Below are 23,318 nucleotides of genomic sequence, written 5' to 3'. Positions count from 1 at the left end.
TTCCAATGCCTCACAACCCTCTCAGTAAAGAAGTTCTTCCTAACATCCAACCTAAAACACCCCTGGCACAACTTTAGCCCGTTCCCCCTCGTCCTGTCACCAGGCACGTGGGAGAATCGACCAACCCCCACCTCACTACAGCAAATCCTTCAAAACTAGCCATGATAAATGGGAGCTTTTGATTTCCCCGGTGCAGTTTATCAGCTTTAATTGTACCATGACCACATGAACCGTGCAGCTGAACCATATTTTAAACCTGCTCACACATTTCTTGTACATAAACTTCCACGCAACATCTGGGTAAAACAAACTGACACAGGCTCAGCACGGGAGGACCAGTACCCCATTACTCTGAACTGTTTGTTTAACCCAGCAGCTGTCATGGGGGTAACAGAAGGGAGACCCTCTGGTGCTTCTAGCCAGCGTGGTACATTTCCTTTCTCACTGCTGCAGCATCAAGTTTGGCTAATTACTACCCAAAAAATCACATCGTGAAGTTCTCAGCACATCTCCTCCATGAGTTTAAGAGCCTTCATTACGACCAAAGCTGTGCGTTGTAACCCAGTCTCTTGCTAGGACCACATAAAACACTGCCTCTAGCTATGGTGCTATACAGACACGGACAAGCAGCAGCACAGCTGGAAGAAGAACCCCAGTCTCCCTGCTCTACAAACCCATTCAACCCATTTTTTCATTAAAGCGTGGTTCTAACCTCATGAATAATTTTATACAGGTGGCTCTAACATCAAGTGGTTCTCAATGTACTCCATGCAAAGCCTCCTCACATTCACTCCGTGCCTTTTTTAAGCCCTTCTCTTTCGGCTGGCACGAGTTTACAATTAAAAAGCACTGCAGAGCTTACAGCCTCTTTCTCCCAGCAAGAGATGTCAAAGGAAAATGCTGAGCTCTCCAGATTGCTCATCCTCCTCCTTCAGGACGTACAGATATTCTCCGAGGCTTCCGTTCTCCTGTAGTTCAGCAAAGTCACAGAAGTCTAAGGCAATACATAAGCTGAAATGAATAGGGGTGCCCAGAACTGGAATTTAAATCCCAACTAATTCAGCTGATCTAATTAATTCTGTCAATCTCCTGTCAATCTAATCCTGTCACGTCATCTAAAGCTTTCAAACCTATGCTGGTTCAGCAAAGTTAAACCACAGTGAAGAGTAACTGACATTCAGACACACGTGGAAAGCCTCTAGGTCAAGCAGAAAGGTGCCAGCTTTTCTGCTGTATCACAGAGCAGAGTCACGATTAGAAATAGGAAGTCTGGTTCTGATCTAACAGGGAAATCCAACTTCAGAAGCTGAAAATGCTGCTGTGTCCAATGCAATTTCTGCCACAGCCATGCCATCAGCTTGTCAAAGCGCAGCTCAAAGAAACATAAAGCACCCTTCAGGGGCATTCAGTCTGCCTCACCTTCCACTCTTGTGAAAATTTCTTCTAGTGTGTGCTTCTCTACTCTTTTACCTCCAGCTGCTAAAGTTTTACAACTGCTTCAGCACAGAGCAATGGATGAAAGACACCGGAATGGCAATTTCTAGCCAAGGCACTAGAGACACCAAAACCCATCTCTGGCTGCCCCAGCAGAGAGCGAGAGCTGGCCATAACCATGCTTCAGTGTGGTCACCAACACGGCGAGCTGACCCCAGACCTGCACCTGCACTTTCAAAGGAGAAAACGAAAATGGAGAGGAGAGCACATGGGGAACAGAGTAAAGTAACCATTCATTATAGGTTGTGGATGGCACCTGCAGAAGGGAAAATTCCCGCAGAGCGCCTCAACTAAATCTTAATCAGTGGAGAAAAACTAATCAAACAAGAGATGACTTTTACCCTTTTTTTCCTCGTTAAACACAGCGCCGGGAACGTTTCCTCTTATGAAGCTGTAGAGGCTAAAATGTAGGTCAGGCTCCCTGCGCTCACGTGGCAGCCGGGATTTTTCCTCCCGCCGCGCCGTCAGTCAGTGGAGCGTGTGCTTTGTTGGATTAATTTGGAGTATTCTCCGAGCTGTCATCGCGAGTGACGGGAGCTGCTTAGGTGGAGTTTAGCACTCCATTATCGAGAACAAAGTTTGCTGTCATTTTTGTGGGGCTGGCTCTCAATGTGCAATGTGATCAGGGTGGTAAGACGACAAAAGTAATGGCATTAGAGAGAGGCACTTATTGTATAAAAACTGTACATACATCTTTTCTCTGCTACCCAATTATTAGCTGATCCCTAATAAGTGCCTGATTGAAAGCCCATTCAGATCAAATCCCCTCTATTGTGGGAGTATTTTAGACACTTTTAGTAAAGACAATTATTTGAAATATGCTCTAAAATGTAGAGTATTGAGAGGATGTGGAAAAATTGTCCCACTTCTGGCCTGGCTTCCTGAGGAAAGGAGGTTTGCCTGCCTGTCCCCCAGCCCCACCAGAGCTCCTTCTGGCCCCACTGACTGATCACAGCCCTATTTTGTAGCACTTGAAAGGGCTGAGGCACAGAGAGAGACCTGCCATGCCCCCTGCAGGGAGGGAAGTGCTGCCAGCAAGTGCAGTAGCAGCTGATTGTGGGGGGGCCATCCCTGGTATTATCCAGGGCCACCCCAGATATCTGTCCAGGCTACTGCAACCTGAGGAGATGGTGAGCTGAGAAGGAAGGGTCTGAATTCATCAGACACGTTATAGATTAAGTTGCCTGGCAATACGTTACCATACGTCTGTGTTAGCAGTCACCCCAAGTGCGTACCGCATCTCCTTCCCCAACGCTTCCTGGTAATGTGCCATTATTCTTATTTTAAATAAATCCAGTTGTCGAGGGATTCTAGATGCATTTTAAGATGAACCACAATAATTTATGAGCAATTACAGAAGAGCATGTACATAGTCTCTGAGTAATTTGTCTTTCTGCTTGCTGTCATATAAATAATTTTTGCATTGCGAATCTGCCTGTAATAATTTTTGTTGGGATCTGTCACCTACAGCAATTTATATCACAGGATTGTTAAACATGCTTGCCCGTTACCTGAAATCTCATTTTAAATTGAAATCATCTACAAATAAATGATTAAAAAATAAATATACTAGCTAATGTGTTAAATTTATTGCTCCACAAAGCAAGAAATGCTTGTGACTGTAAATATTTAGCCAGAAAAACATTCCTCTGAGTTACATTTTTATTTATAGATTAGCCATAGAGCGGCGGAGCCCAGGAACTGATATCCATCTCGCCTGGGGTCTGCAGACACGAGCAACGATGGATGCACTCTGTGAAGGAAGCCCACAAAATGCATGCAATTTTTTGGGACTCTTGAAGGGCAGAAGTCGGTTACAGCCCACGAATTTTAGGCAACTTGGTATTTTCAGATCTTGATTCTAGAGGAAAGGGAACATACCCTGTATTTGAGCAACCACAGTAACGCCTTTAATAGCTCTGGCTGGACGTGGTCTTCCCAAAGAGCCTGGGTATTAGCTCAGGCTCACCTGCTCCCTCTCTAGCCTTGTACAACAGTTCTCCAGTTGTGTCACTGGGGGTGTTTATCTCTGCAATGTCCAAGCACCAGAGGACAAAAGAAAAATAAAAAGGAGGCTGGGAGGCAGAAGAGGGACGTTTATCTCCCCAGAGAGGAAGTGGTCAGGAAGATTTCATTCCAGAATTTCACATTGCGCCCCTCATACTTGGGATACCTCCCACCCTTAGCAATGCCTCCTCTCCTACCAGATTCCAGATGCAGCTTTACAGATACCGTTGACTTAAATAGTAACAATAATAATAGGTGTGTACAGAAATTAAAGGTTCAGATTGCACAGCTTAAAAACAGCTGCAGTTTGCATATGGCAGGCAAAAACCAGCTGGCTGCTGTGTGGGGCACATCAGAAGTGATGGCCAGAGAGAGTCAGTGAACAGAGAGCAAGTTACCCATGTCACAGGGAGAAGGACAGGCTGTGCAGGTACTTCACAGTACCTCCTTCACAGGACCTCCCCCAGAAGCAGAGGAGCCGAGCTCAGTGAGCAGTAAGGGAGGGAAGGAGAGGGAAGTTAAGGTCAGGTGCTTGCCATTTTTCTTTTCCATGAGTTACAGTTTTACCCTTCTTTGCGCCAAGAGAACTGTAGTTTCTGGTTCCGACTGCACTCATATTTTAAACTGCATTTTAGAAAAAAACAAACAGTTGTCCCAAGGGATAGAGTAAATCAAAAAAATTATCTGTAGCAGATGAAGACCACTTAGAAAACCACCTTCAACCTTGAGAGAAAAACAAGTTTATCGTGCTTCAAGCTTGGTAAAATTTGCAGTGTTTTTCCTCCAACCCTGTTAACAATTTTAACTAAATAATTTATTCCTATCACAGTAGCGTCTAGGTTCGGCAGTCACCTGCCATGACTGTTTTGCTGTAGAAGCACAACATCTAAGAAAAGGATCACACAAAGACTTTGTAGTTTCTCTGCTCTTATCTCCATCTTCTGAATGCTTTCTAACAAGGTTTAGACCATTCGAGTTTACCAGTGAAGAAGCTTGGGATTTTCAAGACATGGAAAAGTGCAAATATTTCAGAATTCCTAAGCTGAATAATTATGAGTGCAAAGAAACTTCATTAGATTTATCAACATGCAAGTACTTCTCCCAGTCTGGCTCATAAATAAGGCAGAAAAATGCATTTACTTATCCTTATACATTGGCTGAATTTCTTCTAAATTTTGATCAAAGTTTGCAATCTCTGTAACATGGGCTAAAACGTTTTCAGGATTTGTATATGCTTCATTCTTTCTGACCAGCTTTTCTTATGAGGTTACAGCTAAACAACCCAGCCCAAATGTCAAAGATTCCAGCTGAACACTCATAATTTCCTTTGAGGTCAAACAAACTGTAAATATATACTGCCAGAGGTCCAAATAAGAATGGATTGCTCTGTCCTGACTTACATATGCATACAGAGCCAGGAGCATTTTAGTCTTTAACTCAAAATGCAAAAGAAAGAACATACTAGCAGATCATCGATCTAGGAGGAGACAAAAGCCAGCTTGGGCCCTGAACAAACCTCAGCTTCCAAGAGCCAAGGCATATTAATGAGGTTGGGACTCTGAAATTCTCCGTGAGGAAGCAAAATGCTAAAGGAGTGTCAGTAGAAGTTACCAGACACGGACATCTCATCCTGCAGCACCTATCAGATTGGCCATGCAAACTGATGGGTCCGGTGCCAGTTTTTCGGATGGCACCTTATGACAGGGATTTTCAGGAATGCGTGCTGATGGAGAGAAGAAGAGCAAATCACAGCTGGCAGGTTAGATTTTGCTGGAGACAGGAAGCTCTAAAACACGTTGTGTGATGGAAAGCACATCTCTGGTCTCATCATATTCTTTGCTACCTCGTCTAAGTCAGATGTTCCCGCAGATAGATGGACCTGAACTGAGTGCCCTTCCAAAGCTGTGCTCTATGCTTCCAGCAAATTGCCCTGCTTAGCCAACAGAAAGCGGAGGGCACTAAAGCAACTGTTTAAAATGCAGCATATTTACCTAAAAATGAGTTTGGTGACCATGTTCTTCCAGTCACTTCAATACCTGGCTGGTTTTTAAAGTCTGTGCTGAAGTAAATAATAGAGAAATTAGAACTTATGAACTGCTTTGGTTTTACATAATCCTTGTGTAATGCCTTGATTCTCCATGGCTGCCACCACACAGAAAACAACGCAAGAGGCACCTTGAAAAACAACAGCAGTGGAGCTGGGACACAGAACAAAAAAGAACCAAATCATATTTCATGGCTTTATGCTTTGTATATTTTGTGAAGTCCCAAGCCTGGGTCTGAGAGAGGCGCCCCAACCTGGGCTGCCTTCTCAGCTCCTTCTGCAGCTCCCCTCCTGCGCCAGGGCAGGGGGACTGGGAAGAGCTGTAGGGAAGTTCATTTACAAAGTTCCCATCTCTGCCCAGCCTTCATTTTTGCTCCCACAGAACTGAAGTCAAGTGGGTGATCTGTGGTGAACACGTTACCAAACAATCGAGCTTCTTTTCTTCTTTGTGGATCTGTAAATGAATCCCCCCCCTTTTTTTTTTTTCAAAATGAGACGTGAAATAACTAGCAAGGAATCATTATCGCACTAGCAGAAGAACATTAAATTAAATGAAAACTATGTTGCTCAGATTGGAGTGGCCAGATCAGTTATATGACAATACACCTGCTTCTTGGACTGAAGAAGTATCAAAGCTTTCAGTTGAATACTGAAACATATATGCTATGAACAAACGCAGACACACAACTCCTCAGTGCAAACACAAGTACAGATACAATAAACACTGTAATTTAGCTGCTCACCCAGCTCTGAAACCCATTTGAACCCCATTTTTTCAACATAATGACCACAAAACCTCATAAATACTTCCACTTTATAAGCTCCAACAAAGGGGAAAAATCAGTTTCCTGTCATTTTCCACTATGAATGCTGCCTCTTTTTTTTTTTTTTTTTACCTCTTTTGCATCAACAAATGACACAAAAGCACAAAGATAAATTTCCCAGCACCTCCAATGATTCTTTGGTACAAAGAACTACCCCTATACATATTAGACAGATGCCAATTCTTGTTTTCTTTCTCTGAAAAAAGGGAAAACAATATCTGAGGCAACCAATGAGTAAAACAGGCTGAAAATATACCACTGCTCTTAAAAAGTTTATCCTACTGAAGATTCCAGGCTAGAAGCAACACTCTGGAAATCTGAAGGTACGCGCAATTATTATTTTAAGTGTTGTTGACTAAACACAAGCTCTTTAAGGACACGCTCTGAGACAGTTTTGGTATTCTCCAAAGAAGCACATTAACCCATGGAGACTTTCACACACGCTGTTTTCAAGTCTTTAGCACCATGCAAACTCTGGGAACAAAGCTGAATTCATTTCAATAATTGATGAGTCTCTTTTCATTAGTCCTTTGAACAAAGTTACTGAAGGTAAAGTAAATGGAAACTAGATCCCAGATCAGGTAGTTGCAGTCTCAAGTAATCACACAATTAGGAAACTCTATATCCACTGCTTGCTATTCCCAGCAGAGAATTGTAAGAAAGAGCTGTGAATAATAAGAATTTTAAATGAAAAAGAATGAAACTCTATTAACTTTCTGGTCCCTGTGGGGGAGAGGGGCTGGTGTACGTGCACAAGATTATTTTTTTTTCATCTGTTTTTCAAGTACGTGGATAGTTTGAGTTGGGTTACGTGCTTTGAGGGCTCGATCTCTTGAGTTTGGATTAGGTTAGGAAGACAGCCTCTGTCTTGAATTCACTGGGCTAAATTCATCTCCTCTGTTATCTGCAGAGGGGAATCCTGGAGTGTCACAGGTCTGCTCTAAGGGCTCTCATTTCATCCCACCTGTGGCAGAGAAAAACTGCTTGACAGAAGAGTGCACGAGGACTATCAGAAAAGCCTGTGGATAATATCACACCCCACCACAAGAAGAAAACAGGACTCAAGACTGGGTGTTACTTCCGTGGTCAGCTGGTTGGTATTTGTGCATGGTTTAAGGAATTACTCGCTGGGACACCTCAGTGCAGGAAGCCTTTCATGTTAATGCCCATCTCTGGGAACACACAGGATCATGGCAGTGTCACTCTTCACGACTCTTTCCAACCTCCCTACTGACCATCTCTATTCCCTAGCATACTAAGCTGCAGTCAGCCCATCAGAATATAACCCAATCCTTTACAAAACGAATTCCTCATTATAAGCACAGTGGGTAGAATGAATGTTTTGGATTTTGGACATCTGCAAACTATTTAATGAATATGTTGCAATGCTAAATTAAAATAATAAATAAATTAAAAAAAGAATGCACAGCTTTAAATCAGTACATAATAATTAATATAAAGGAACAAGTCAAGTTCATCTGAATTTACTTGCAACAAATAACCAGCATTGGTCATTTGCTTTGTCTCTACACATTAGCCTTTGGATATACCATTGTCCAATTGCTATGCCATTCCTGCTGTTTTCTGGCACAGACAACTTGAGCTGCAATGAGCCAATTATTGTTTCCACTTGCATGCCAGGTGGATCTTGGCTCAAAAAGGTTGTGACCCATGCTCTAACCTAGGTTGTAATTTCTCCTCTCGTTTTAATTCATCCGTTCCATGTACGCAGCAGAATTTAAATAGGGAATTCTCCTGACAGCAGAACACACTGAATTTCATTTCAGTAAAATGAACGCTTACAAATCAAAACAATATTTGCTTTTATAGGACAACTATGAATAGAATTGTTACGGGGTTATTTGACTAAAATATGTCTGTAACTGATGAATTACAAAGTGCTCTCAAAATGCGATATTTTTAAACAATAAACATTGTTCCTCAGACTTTTGTTTCCATTTAAAGCAAACATTGAATTATCCTTCCTACAAGCAATTATAATTAAATGTAAGAAAGAAAAGGTTCATGATTGAAAAATGAACCTTTACAAGACTACCTCTGTTACAGACGTCTCTCTAGGTGAAGCTGCAAGCTGCAGCGAGTGCTGTGCTCCAGAACACGTTCCGCGTACATTTAGGTTCACCTTCACATGCTTTTCCTTAGATCTCTCCATCCCACAGTTGCAGGCAGCTTCACACAACCCTGGTAACAAACCTCAGGTGCAAATGAGGGCCACATTTGTGGGACCACAGGCACTCCGATTCCTAAGTCTCAGCCTGCTCCTGCAGCCGCAGTGCAGGGCCCTGGCCTGAGGCGAGCAGCCATTTTGTCCTCGGGGGCTGCAGCTCCCCACACAGGCTGGGTCCTCTTTCCCGTTGTCTTCATTAAGTCTGGACTCACAAGGCTCTCAGACCAGGGCCAAAAGCTGACTAAAAACCCCACAGGAACTGGCAGTGCTTTGGGCTAACAGATAGCTGTTACCAGAAGAGAGCCCCCAGCTCGGCCCAGTTTACCGCCTTTTCCTCACACTTCCCAGTATCTTCGTAAACCAGAAGCAAAGCTGGCAGCAGGTTTTCATTTCTTAGTAAGCAAAAGCAACTAACTGCAAACACTTCATTACTAATACATCGTCCGCTCCCTGCTCAGAGCGGCACAAGCAGGCCTGTATTTTATTCATAGGCCTCCTGTCAGCCCGAGGGGCCCCAGCTCCATTTGCAAAGCACCGCAGCTGCCGCTGGCAGGGCAGGGCCGGACTGCCCAGCACATGGGGCAAGGCAGGGGATGGCGAGTCCTTTGAGCTCCTCACTGAGGCAAGGGCACGATTTGGGGACCCAGGACACAGAGAGAGATACAGTGCCCAGGGCCCCAGGACCCTTCAGATGTCACCATGTCCTCCAGCTGGGACACCAGCCAGCAGCCCTACCATCCAGTACCACATCGTGACTAAATTGTCACAGATCCACGTTAAAAAATGACTCTGAAAAATCATTTTAAAAGCTTCCATATGAGTTACTCATAAACTGGAAAAAAAATAAAAAAATACTAAAACTGGAATGAGGTGGCTTTGACTACACTGGCTTCTACGGTGGTGGCCCCCAAGAAAACCAGTATGTTTCTCAGTCATGAAACCATGTTTCAAAATATGGAAAACAGTATTAAATTCTTAAATAGAGAAAACTCACAGTGATGAGGGAGTCGAAAGCTGGATTCTCTCTTCTCCTTTCACCAAACTCCTGTTCATAGAGGGTGCCAAGTCCCCAAGCCTGGCTGCAGGTTCCTCGTGGTGCTGAGGGGCCCAAAGCCCACACCCGGGGCTCCTGCCCCTCTCAGCAGGCCCGCTGAGGGCTCCTGGAGCCCAGCTCCCTGCTAAATGCGAGCTGAATTCAGCAAATAGTGCTTGGTAGGGAAGCCAGAGCAGGGCGAGGATTCATTTCCATACACAGGGTTGAAGGAATGCCTTCTCAGTTAAAAATATTGTGTTTAATTCAACCTAGCTGATTTTATTCTTACCTCCGTTCAGCTCTACATCTGAAGAGAGGGTAAAAGCACACATGATGTACGGGGCCTCAGGGTAGGGAATTTGGGCTACACGTAGGGACATGAAGTGAGACGCCTCTGAAAATACAACATGTGTTACAGTGGTACAAAAAATACATTTTAAATCATCTCTCAACAAGTTTGAAACAGAATTTGATGGCAACAATTATCGCCATCCCTGAACCCCACAGTGCTGGGTGCTGATACTCTGGGGAGCACATCCCTACAGGCAAAATCTCTTTGCGAGAAGGGAAGGAGAAGGAAACAGAGACAGAAAGATTGCAGAAGCTAGAACCAGCGATACAAATCAGAAATAAAGAAATGCAGATGTCACACAAAATATGTCAAGGAAACTGATGATTACCAGAAGTTCTTCATATGTGAAGGCACTTACTGTTACATTTCTGTTAAAAAATCAGAGTATCACAAATGCAATCACATCTTTTCCTGTGTCACTTGTGAAATAAATGATATTTCAGTGTGAGGCTGACAATGTAAGAAATGCAATTATAATGATTTACATATTAAAGACATTATTATGTCTTCATTGTAAATATTTCCATCCTGATGACTTTGAAGAGAATCTTTGCAAGCAGAAGTATAAATATCCTTATGCCAGATCTCAGATAATCTGAAATCATGCTGTGTCAAGTTGTCAATTTTAAGAATTCTCCTAAGCCATTACAAATCTCATTTTAATCTCTCTAAAGACTCATCTGATTTTACATAATTAAAAAAAAATGGTTGTAATGTGTTAATTTTGATGCACAGTGAGTAACGTGGTGCCAGAACCCTTCCATACAACTCCTATTCTGAAAAGCAGCACTAAGTTTTGAATTTCCAGCCTGCCCAAGGCTGCATAAACCTTTACAATGTAATTTTTGCTATTGTTTAACACTAAATATTCAAAAATATCCCATCGGAATTATGAGAACTGGCTCTCTTCCTCTTCCCTGGGATTGACCAGTGTGCCTTCACTAGGAAAGATGGGCAAATAAAACCTCATTAATGAGCTACAAACTTGGGATAACAAAAAGCATCGCTACCAGCCCAGTTGCTGTTGGATGGCCATCTGTTAGAAGAGAAGAAATGTACTCTGTAGGCATAAAGGACCCTGCACTTCTTTGCTTCTATTTGCACATACTCAAAAATAGTCCCAGCACCATACATGAATGACAGCAGTGTCCCACCAGACCCAAAGCAACTGACATGCAAACACAGGCATGGAGAGAAGGGACTGAGATTATGGCTTAAAAATATTCATGGACTTTCACTGCGTATACATGTGCATAAATCAGAAGACTGTGGTGCTGGAAAGTGTGGCTTCTGCAAGCCTTGCATTAATTAGGAAAGGATTTCTCAAAACCCATGCATCTCCAAACTGTGTGCTGGGAAGACCATTTACTTCTAAATGGTAAGTGTAGGCTCCATGCAAAATATTCTGAAGTTTTAGTTCTCTGAATTACTGTTAACCCAACATTACTCTTGCCTACCTTGTGATTTTAAATGGAATTACATGTAGCCTGCAGCTTCAAATCTAAATGAAAAATGTAGCTCCAATTGAGCCTTCGGAAAAAAAAAGGCAAAAGTTAATGAGATTTAAATTAGTAACAGCTAAAGCTTTCCCTTAAAGAAAACATTATCGATTTTAAAGAGCTACCTAATGAAAAAGAATTGCATTCATTTAGACTTTGCATGAGCTACATTAGAGATTCATTTATAATAATAAATAAGGATGTGCTTTACAGTGAAATGAATCAGCAGAATTTATGTACATAATTTTTTATGAGTTAACTACACATTCCTTAGGCCTTTAATCACAGTTTTGGGTGAACTGTTTATGGTAGTAAAGAAATCAGAGTTTCTAATGCCCAGATCATCAAAGGTAATTAAGTATCAATTCCCTATAAGAGTCAAACACCTAGACAGCTCAGGGGGTTATGATTCATTCTTCATTTGTAAAATTGAAGTGGATAATGTTTCCCTTTACTCGCTATTAAAGAATGTTTCTATTTTAAGCTCAAGTAACTAACTATTGGCAAAATTCTCCTATAGAAGCCCTGACATTTCTATATGACAAGTAAAAAAAATGATGCATCCTTGTAAAGTCTTTAAATAAGTGGGAAATTGGTTAAGCTGTTTGTTTTCATACATTTTTTACTCATACTCAATTTTTTACAGTCAGAAGACAATTTATGATAGAAGCATGGTTCAGGAATATAATGCTGTGACCCTATGACATTTAAATATGGGACACTGGTGACCATGCATGGGTAATATTTCCTAGTTGTGGTTGAACCCAGCAGGCAGGTCAGCATCACACAGCTGTTTGCTCACTTCCCCCTCCAGTGGAACGGGGGAGAGAATCAGGGAAAAAAAAGCTAAATTCGTGGGTTAAGTTAAGGACAGTGGTGCAGAGAAGGAGGGAGAAGAAAACATAAAGCAAGCGATGCACAATGCAATTGCTCACCACCAGCCGACTGGTGCCCAGCCTGTCCCCAAGCAATGGGGGGATCCTGGACCAACTCCCCCCGGTTTTGTTGCTGAGCATAACACCACCCGGCAGGGGACATCCCTGTGGCCAGCCTGGGCCAGCTGTCCTAGCTATGTCACCTCCAAGCTCCTGGGGCACCCCCAGCACCTCGCTGGCAGGGCAGAGCTGAAAGGTTCTTGGCTGTACGTGAGCACTGCTCTGCAACAACTCAAGCATCGATCGGTGTTATCAGCATTATTTTCACCTTACATCCCAAACCCAGCACCACACTAGCTACTAGGAGGAAAATGAAATCCCAGCTGAAACCAGGACACGTACCAAATCCAGTTCCTTCTCTGAGAACTGCTAAGAAGAAAAGAGCTGAAGTGCAAGGTCCTCCAAGGAAGTTTCAAATGACTTTCCAAACTATGCTACTTATACCAAAAGCAAGCATGCCTGGATCTAGTCCAAACAGTTTCACCTCATAATTAATTGAAGCTCCAGACAAAACCCCTAAGAACAAAAAGAACATTCAGTTCATTTTCTGAGATACTCCAGAGTGCTAAAACTTCAGCTCCACAAGTCATTGCATCCCCTCTAACTCAGCTGTTGGAATCAAGGGGAGCCCCCAGCCTCCCTCCATCTCCCACCCTGAAAGACGTCTGTCTAAAGCCAGGAGGAAAGCTAACTACAGCGTTCAATAAAGCAAGCTGCACATTCTCATGTCTCAAACCAAGCTCACGTGTGCCAAGACAGTGAAGAACGTGCAAAGATCTCCCCTGAAGTACGAATAGGTAGCACCATCCCAGCCCAGCACTGGTTTTGCAATGAAGTTTCATCAAAACATTTCACAGGGGAGATGAACTGCAGGAATTGCATCCCTGAACGGATCTTCAGGGAAATAATGAATAAAATCTCCCCTAATATTGCTTGTTCCTGTAAACTGCATATTTTAGCTGTGTTCAATTCAATTCCTTGGAGCTCAACATAAGCCAGCCCTTTCTACCACACACAAGCATGACCAGAGTATGTTGTATGAGGGAGGGATGCGCCATAGAAGAACCATGGTGCCTTAGGAGAGTGGTGTGTGGCTGGGCACGGGCACATTTCTAATCCCAGCTCTGGTTTAGATCTCAGCTGACAAGGAGCCAGGTTTTCCAGAAGACATCACCTGGCAGGCAAAACAGTCGTGCACTGAAGAGTAACCTAAGCTGGATTCGAGGGGAACAACAGACAGCTGCTGCTCGCCTTGCTGCCAGAGCAGTTTGTGCTTGCATTCACATCAAAATAAGCCTCAATTTAAAAATGTTTCTCTTGCTTTTACCTGTTTTCACTTTATACTGCATGGTTTCTTTTCAGTCTTTTTGTAGCAGACCCAGGGGTCACTTTCTGATGTGCTTGGGACCACAGCTCCAAAAAAAAACAATCTAAAGCCTGCTTCGCCAGGAACAAGTTGTGCACTGCCACAGGAGGCTGTGCTGGGTACAAAACTGAAGATGTATTTCTTAACAACTTCTACATCTGCTCTACCAACGCTGATATTTAACAAAGAAAGCTTGGCACGTCACTTCCAACTTCCAAACCTTCCACAAGTAACATGCTTCCATAAGCTTTTTTCTTTCTTTTTTTTTTAATCTCCAACAGGTGTTTTTGCATCATTGCAACTCACCGAGTTTAACTAGGTTTGTTTTTACACAAATGAAAACTTCAAAACTTGGACATTTAAACTTTGTCTTCCTTCCCAAGAGCTTTCAGTGAGTGTTTGCTGTGTTTTAAGCATTCTAGGGGGAATTCCTACAACCACCTTGCCCTTTTTATTGCTGCCTGCAGGAGAAGACAACAACTAAAAATAACCTGGCCCTACACACCCAAGTTCCCCTGGTGGACGCTGTACAAGAGAGATGGCGTTTCGCTGGGCTGGGGGAAGATGGGGCTCACAAGGAGGGGACTGAATCATTCAAGCATTTGTGTCTGTAATGCCACCACGTCTATTTTCAGCTCTGACAAAAGATTCATAGTCAGATGATACCGAGCGTTGCGTTCCTTAAGCTTCAGGCTGCAAATGAAAGCAAACCTCCTACAAAAAGCACCTGAAGGGAATTTCTTCCAGCTTTGCCAAGGCCGGGCCTTCTCAGGGCTCATGTCCCTCCAGATGGCGAGGATTACCTTCGCGTGGCCTTCTCGAGGAGAAGGAGCCTGCCCACCATTCAGAGGCAAGACTAATATGCAAACAAAATCCCCTGGCCATTATAGACGCAGCTACAACTCCGATTTTTTCTTATAAAAAATGTGCTAGCACAGACTTGGTCACCAGAGCTTTGATAACGCTGGCATTTGCAAAACAACCGTGCTGGCCTGACATTTTCCATCCTCCTGTTCTGTACTTCTATGCACTTAGCGATGAACTATAGCAATTCCCTCCCAACCCTTAATATTTTAGCCTTGTGATGATGTGGGCAGCCACTTCCGTACCTATTACTTCTACCGTGCTAACTTATGGTCATTTATTACTTACCTAGAGTGTTCCTGCACTTTAAACCTCACTAGATGTGCCAACTGGCCAAGTAGCCTTGTTGATACAATGCTGGTTTATTAAAAAGTTATTGTACTAGTAAACTAGCAAAAGCTACAGGAAAAAAAAAAGGAAATAAAAAAGCATTTGGAGAAGGTTCATTTCCACACATGAAACGTCTCCATGCTTTTCTACAAAAAAACACTGCAGGCATCTGAGCACACGGAGCAGCTGTTCCTCTAACTCCGAGTCTCAGCTCAGAAAGAAGCTGAAAAGGGGAAATGTTGGGTAACTCTGGCAATTAAAGAAATAGCATCTTGCTATGACACTGGAACTAAACTCAGAAAAGGGACAAAATGACCACCGTTTCCTAACTAGCACTTTTAAAACGCAACAAAGTTTTCAAAAAGCCGAAATTCTGCCATTTAAGCAGGCAGGTGAACTGGTATCTGTACAGCCCCCAAGGCTCGGACGAGCAGCACCTGCTCATCTCCGTGTGGCTGCTCCCCACGCCCACCACTGAGCTTGTCCCCTGGAAGCTGGGGCAGGAGCAGCTGTTTCTCAAACAAGAGAGAGACAACACCCCAGCAATATAGCAGCTTGATAAGACAAGCAGATAAAATGAATAATTATCTCAATTCCCTAAGGGAAAAAGAACTATTGAAGCTTTAGGGCAAGGAAACCTTTTCATACACAATACCAGCTTTAAGAAGACGCTGCAGATGGTGTGCAGGTCCTCATCAGGTTAGTGGTAGTGAAGAGATTTGAATACCAATCGCAGTCCATGGCTTTCATGCATGAGCATCCTGCTCTGTCTTCAGGTTAAAAACAATAATAATAATTAAACCTGGACTGAAATCATCACCCTTCCACACTGTTTCAGCTCAGAGTAGTCTCAGTCCGAGAGAAGAGGCCACTTATTTGAATGTAGCCACTGCTAAGCCCTGAGTGCAGCCATCCACCACCAGAGCACGTGTGGTGTGCCTCTCCCATCTCTGCCCCCCATATACCACTCTCAGGCTCTCAGAAATTGTGATTTTGCTATGAAATGCACTCACAATTCTCTCTTGGGGTTTGTTTTTTTTTGCTTTTTTTTTTTTTTCCCTCATCTCAACTCCTCACTTTTTCCCCCACCAGCTGTTCCTTTCCAGTCCATGCACACAAATACTCCAGCTAAACTTTCAAACACACCGCACTGCTGCTGGCTACGCAAGTCTGCCTGTTTCTAACTATTTTTAAAATGCAGATGATGAGAGAGATTGAGATTACAGGGGCTGGCTGAGGGCTTGAAGTGCGCTGTTTTCAAGACAAAATTCCCAGAAGCTATAGCTGACAACCTCTTCATCATCATTAATCCATACAATTTCATTAACAGCTATTGTGATCGCTGAATTTAGCTTTCCTTTTCACTGATAAATAGAAGCCTGGCCCTGATTGTACTGAGAATAACATTATTCTCCCTCTGGGAGGACCTGCTGCTGACTCTCCTGTAATTTCCCATCCACTCAGTCCCAGCTTTTCCACGACCCCCGCCCCAACAGCTCAGCAAGGAGGTGTTGAGTGGTTGCACTTCTGAGAAGATTGTGTGAGGACTGCACGGGAAAGTGGCGGGACTCGAATACACGGCCTCAGAGCATTTGTAATGGCCAGATGTCCCTAATGCCATCACCAGAGGAAGCTGCGGCTGGACTGCAGCTTTGACAGCAAGCCAGCCCATCCGAGAGAGCAGCTCTGCCACCAGGTGTGAGCCCACAAGAAATGGTTACTGCTGCACGGCCCCTCCGTGTCGAGGCCGATGCTCATTAAGGCGAGAGCGTGGCACTTGCTTTTATTCCCTGAACAACCAGAGCACTACAATCTCCAGGCTGACAATTCAGAAAAAGAAACTTGCTTATTTGGCCATTTCCTCACACTATGCTTTTTGTTTGCATTTTAAAGCTTTCATCCATAAATCACATCAAAGGCCAAGCACCAACGGTTGTCCCTTAAAAAACCCACAACCGTTACTGCTTTCCACCTGCACTGCAGTGGATTGTGTCCATGAAGTTACGGCTCCAAAAGGGTGAAGACTTCCAACAAGTGTTATAAAAGATCCTTCACGCTCCAGTGGAAAATCACTGATCTGCACATTTCATGCAGCTCATGGGTGAGCCAGCTGTAGTACAAACCTTGCACGGAGCTGGGAAGCTTCACAGGACTCCCGACAACTGCTCGGAGTTCCCACAGAGTCGAGTTTACGATTCAGGGCAAAGGCTGCCAAAAATTTCGCTCGTGGTCACGCTGAACGGGTGCTGGCTTCTGCCCAGGCTGCCATGCCTCTGCCTGTATCGCGGTGGAGGACGAGGGCTGCAGGCCAGCATTTCACAGAAATAGATTTGCAAAACTTTGCTTTCATCTGAAGGCAGGAGGAAACCCAACAAGCACCCTAGGACGGCACCATGCAGGGAGCATGCCGCGGTCACTCAGCTGGGCTGCCAGGCCTGGGACTTGCTCAGGTTTCACGCTGCTCCCTGCGCCTCGCTTCTCCTCTGCGCCACTTCAGAGCCGGCAGGGAACAAAACGAGTCCTTAGAAATTGATTTTTAAAAGGAAATGCATCCTGAAGTGAATCATGACTGATTAAAACAAGGGCCTTTTTTCAGCTTGGCTCTATTAAAATACATGACAGCTGTCACATAGTGCCAGGAGCCAGTATAAAAAGGACACCTGGAAGTCAGATTCCAGAGCGGTTTGATAACTGGCAAGATCATTGCTCTTATTTCTACTTTTTCCACTTCTGCATTTTGCTTCCTGCAAGAGCACCATCCGAGGAGTGCCTGGGAGAGGATTCAGCCCCAGGGCAGGCAGCCCCAGGGCAGGGGGCAGGTTCCTCTACAGCAGGGCTGGGAGGGCCAGGACTCTATCACACAGGGTTGAACCCCGCTTAGCAAAGAGCCCTGCTCGTGCTGTGCCTGCCTCTGAGCTCCAGACGGGCAAAAATCCTCCTCTGGCAGAGCCAGCTCCGCTTCCTGAGCAACATCCCAAGGGAAAGAGCAGGGCCATGGGAGACATATGGATACTGAGCCTTACCAGAGACCCCCAGAGCACACACATGGGTGCTTCAGATCCTCACAGCAAGCTGTTACCCCCCCTGCAGCGCTCCCTTAAAATGCCCACGCTGTGCTCAGAAAGAGGAGAGCCCGGGACTGCTGCCCGGCACGGGGCTGCAGCACGTCCAGCAGCGGCTCTGCTGAGCAAACGGGAGGGCTGAGGCTCCCCTTTCCCAACACAAGCCAACCTCCTCGTGCGGGCTCCGTGATTTACAGCGCTGGTCTCGTGAAGCTGCACTGACCCGTGAGCAGCCAGTGCTTACACGGGCTCCTTCTGCTCGCTGGAGCGGAGGCGAGCCTCTGGGGACTGTGCTCGCTGAGCTCCCCCGGCAGCCATCACATGGCCCCTGCATGCTCTGATCGATATTTCGGTGAGGTGACAGCCTTACGAGAGCCTCCGCCATGCCGCAACACGGCGCCTCCGGCCATCCCATCTGGCCGAAGTCTGAAGAAATAAAAGATGGGCCTTGTGCTGGGTCTGAGAGGTCAGCAGGTTCAGGCGTGCTTGAGAGTGTGACTAAGGTTTCGTGGCAGGTCATCTCTCTATTTCCTGACGTGGAAACTATTTTATTTAATACTTCACTGCAATAACAGACCGTTGTGTAATACCCTCAACAACAACCTTCAGCACCGATCTGCTGCCCCAGGCAGGTAAAGCTCAACCACAGCGTCATTACCAGGCTGTGAATTAAAAGCTCTGCAATGCCCTGCCGGAGCCGAGTGGCCATTCCCCAGCCCGTGGCTCCAGCAGAGGCCTCCAAGGAGGTCCCTGCAGGCCTGTGTCCCTGCCCCAGGAGGCTGGTGGCGCTTTGCAAGCAGTTCCTGACAAGACACAGCACTCCTGGAGCAGTTACACATGGGGGTGAAATGCCTTTCCCCTCCCAACACACAATGCAAGGCAGTGCCAGACACGTACCGTGCTCTGCCCATCACTCGGCCACCACAGGAACGTGGTGAACACCTCCGTGTAAGAGGTTTCTCTTTCCTAATTCTGAATTTCTTGCTGGTCCTCATTTGCTGCCTTCTGATTTTCCCAGTTTCTGAAGAGAGGTCGCTGCTAGGCACGGGGCAGAGCACAGAGACTCTGGGATATAGCAGGCAACCTCTGCTTGCCTTTACCTTTTGGAAAATAGGGCAAGAAAACCAGGAGGTGAAAAATGCTTCCCAAATACAGTCTTGACCAGTAAATCACACCAGAAGTTAAAGAACAGAAAGCGACCAAGTGTCACTCGAATGTCATTGCCTGAGTTTCATCTTGGAACTGCTTCCAGCTTGAGCCAAGCACTTGGTGAAAACCCACAGCATGTAGTGGCTTGAAACATCCAACGCTGAGCTGCTGAAGGCTGGAAAAATTCCTCTCTGAGACACCAACAGCAGTGGCAGGAGGGAACAGCGCGAGGGACACCGGCCCCACTGCCAGCTGCTCTGCTCTCCAACAAAAGGATGCGGTTACTGCCCGGCTGGAAAAGCCAAAGATCCACCAGAAGGCAGCAGGGAAGGGGTCAGGACACCCGAGGACAGCTCCAGTTAAAGACCCAACTGCTGTTTTAAAGAAGGCGTAGAAGTAAGGAAGGTGCTAAAAATCTCTGGGTGAAGCAGCTGGGGTTTGCTCTCAGACAGCAGCCACTGATTTGGGTTCTCTGCCCGCTAGACACAGAGCAGGAACCCATCAGGCAGACGAGCCAAACACCATTAACTGAGATTATTCTCAACCACATTTATATTTTCATTCTGTTCAAGCAGAGACAGAAATTACTTTTTTCCTACAAGGCTGTGAACTACTGCTTTTCTTATTCCAGGCCAGCACAAAGTACAGGCGGGGAGTCACGTTAGCGATGGTGATCAGTTTTCCCTGACTGCAAAGAAATCAAGTTTGGTGAGTCCCACCCTTTTCTATTTGACAGGAAGGCAAAAACTGGAGCCAGTCATTAATTACAGAGCAGGATCCACATTTATAAGGTGGACAGCAGCAGCTCGTGGGAAGCCCCCCAGACTCCCATCAGCTCAAGGCACGGCAGCATTGCCAGATAAGAAGTTTGGATACGGATTCAAATGTCTCCACAGATCAGCCGTTTGCCTCCAGCTTTAACACATGGGATGCGTTTCAGGGTTCCCAGCGGGCTCACTAGACAGCTGCAACTATTTTCTCCTAATCAAGAAGCCTACCTGCAGCCGCCCCCCCCAGCGGCAGGCAGGTCCCGCTCTCCTCCTGCAGCAGTGACTGTGACCTTCTCAATACCGCGCTGATTCCAGCGCTCGCATTTTTCACAGCTCCCTGTCACAGCACAGAACAAGCCCGCGTGATGTGACCGCAGGCACTCGTGGGACCGAGCATTAGGCAGCCCTTCACGAGGCAGCGCAGGCTCCAGCAGATGGACAGCCCCTGCTCTGTGAGCCCTGCCATTCCGCGGGGTTTCCTGCAGCCAGTTTGATCACCTCCGAGGAAGGCGAGCTTTACACCTGATGCATCTGTGCTGAAAGACCCCCTGCCTTTAAAATGACTTTTCTGAGTGTTATTGGGAACAACAACATTAAGATAATGGCAAGACTGACAGTGAGAAATTCGCAGGGGATGCAGAATAAATGAAAACAATTAGTATTATAAATACAGGCTGGGCTTCACGTGTCTCACATGTCAATTATCCACACTGAACTTCTGAGGCTTTATCGTTAACAGGTTTGTTTTGGCAAAAGCTATAAAAATGAAGAGAAAAACCCAACAGTGCTGTTTGAAATTTATGCCATCGCAGAGCTGCAAATAAAATGGAAGAATATTTTTATGAGCCATCAAATGTCTCGGCTAATACCAAGAGGCAGTTACTGAAACAAAAATTGTGAACGAGCCTGCCTAACAGCCAGCCCTCTGTTTTGATTTTCCTGATGAAATGAGGAACAATTCGTGCTCGTACAGGAGAGTGGATGAGATCTGTTCAAGTATCAGCTCTGGCGGAACGCACATTAGCTGAGCGCATGGGTTTTGAGGTCAGCTGTCATTCTTTCTGAATTGCTCCCCGAGCAGATCACAGAGCAGATGGAAAAGGCCAGTTTGACATGACTCTTTGACTTAATTATAGCATTACTAAGACAGCATATGGAGTTGGGATGTACTGTAGGATTTCATCCAATAACTTTATTTCTCATAAATTCAGCGATCTGCTTCATTTGCTTTTACTTCATCTTCAGCATACACATCCGCTGCATCTGAATTATTTTTACCTGTGCGTTACTAGGTCAAGCTCTCCTACCAAGTACAAGAGACATAAATCCACATTAATGTTTAAAGAACCACAGAATTTGAATTGTGTATCAAGTGCCAGATCATTTCCAAAACATCAGTATTTGAACCGATTCACTGTTTTCAGCGTTAATTGTGTCAGATCCCTCGAGTTATCCCGTGACTGCTCAGAGACGAGCGATGCCAGACTGGTCTAGTGACGAACAGGCTTTGTATTACGGAGACTAACACCCCCTCCTTCCCCCACGAAGAATCATCGCACGGCATATGCCTGCCCATATGCACAAGGCAGTGCTCTGCAAAGAGCAAAAATCGGTCCAGCAGGAAGAAAGAAAGGCAGAAATGAAATCCTGAGCACGCTACCTGGAAGCCCAGCGTGATTTAGCACCTTAGCACTGCTCCAGTTCGATACCCCTCCTCGCAGAAAGCCCTGCAGCCTTCCCACCTGCAGAACAGCAACCTATCAACAAGAAATTTCAATTCTCGGCACTGATCTTCCGTTGGGAAGTTTTTAGGGAAGGAGAAAATAGAAGCGTTGTTCTGGCCCCCTGAATGCTGCAGGTACACAGGGTTTTGCACCAGCCACCTGTGTCAATGCCTGCACCATCTGCAACACCGATAGGTTCAGACAGGACATCAGGGGATAGCGTAGGCGTTGACGTGATAAAATAAGAAACCTGCCGTCACAGAAAAACGTACTTAACTGGACTGCAACTTCCTCCAAGATCTATTATTGCATGAAGGGTGCTGTGCTGTGCAGAATATGGTACCACTGACAGCTGTACCCAAACCAGGAAGCACGCAAATCCAACTCCTACGTGATGATTTTAATACCCTTCACCCCTTTTTCCTAAGAGGAGGAAATGGGGAAAGGATGGGTCTGTCAAACAGCGAGAAAGTGGTTCATTTCCTCTGCCCTCTCTCACATCATTTCAGCTTTTTCCTGCTGGGCACGAATGGAAGGTGGCAGCTGTTTGAAATTGGAAGGGACAGGAAGAAAGAAAAACAAAAACAAACAACAAACAAAAGGAATGAAAACTCGTTTTTCTATGATTTCTAAATTTCTAAATTAAACTTTCAGGGAAAAAAAAAAAAGGTTTAATTTTGAAATTTCAAAATGCAATTAAAAAGACAGCAAAGGTTTTCCTCTAAAAATATTACTTCTGAACAGTTTTTTTTCCAACAAGAGATGTCATTTTAATCACCTCGCAGCTCTTAGCTGTAATATAGAAGACTTTTAATTCAGCAACTTGCCCTGACAAAGCAGGCTGTCAAACCTCCCTCTGAGGATCTCTCTCCAAAGCCGGCTGTTGGACCCCTTTATCATCTTTGGCACCTTTTGCTCTTCACTTCAGCTTTCTTAAAGATGAATCCAACTCAAAGTAGGGGGAAAAAAAAGGTGGAAAAGGACAATACGACATAGAACCAAATATATAACGCTTCTGAAGATATCTCACTGCCTCAAAACCTTAAAATGCCCAATTTCAGAGGCTGGTGTCTCAAAGTGCCACATTAACAACTGATCACCATCAAGCTGAGTTTAACTACTTACACTTACAAACTCAGTGAAAATAGATGGATGGTTAATGGCTCCTCATTTGTTTTCTGGGCAGGAAACAGACTACTGCACCACCTGGCAAGGAGGTACAAACTCCCTGGGTGCTGCAGAGCCTGCCCGTGGATGCTCTCAGCCTCTCCTGGATGTTTTCAGCACTCCTCACCTCTAAGCCCCATGGCAGACCAGGCTGTGCTGCAAGGAACGGGAGCTGGGTACGAAGAGCAACCAGGATCAAGTACAGAAAGATACCAAACAAGAAAGAAAAGGAGAAAGGAGCATACGGAGGAGTAAAACAAAACCAGATGGGTACTTGTGGACGTTCCTCACAAGGCACTCCATCTCACTTGAGTCTTACTGCACTCAGCCTCAAAAGGCTGAAATTTAATATTTTGTCCAGCACTTGTAATAAAAACAAGACAATCCTCCTGTACCTTTGTAATTCAGCAACACAGAAATGTCTTCTGATTATTTTTTTTTGACAAAGCAGAGGTTGGCTTGACCCGTTTCCTCTAAATTCCCCCCCGTTACCCATGCAGAGCTCTACAG

General features: G+C 45.0%; 1 protein-coding gene across 27 annotated transcripts in view; it reads right to left on the bottom strand.

The window, feature by feature from the left end:
• Positions 1-23,318, bottom strand: part of IL1RAPL2 (interleukin 1 receptor accessory protein like 2) — a 365,272-nt gene that overhangs the window by 173,107 nt on the left and 168,847 nt on the right. The gene's annotated exons all lie outside the window — the stretch shown is intronic.

This window comes from Anas platyrhynchos, chromosome 10 (genome assembly GCF_047663525.1).
Source record: "Anas platyrhynchos isolate ZD024472 breed Pekin duck chromosome 10, IASCAAS_PekinDuck_T2T, whole genome shotgun sequence".
Taxonomy (NCBI): domain Eukaryota; kingdom Metazoa; phylum Chordata; class Aves; order Anseriformes; family Anatidae; genus Anas; species Anas platyrhynchos.
Note: the sequence above shows the minus strand (reverse complement) of the source record. Positions and strands in the feature narration are given on the sequence as shown.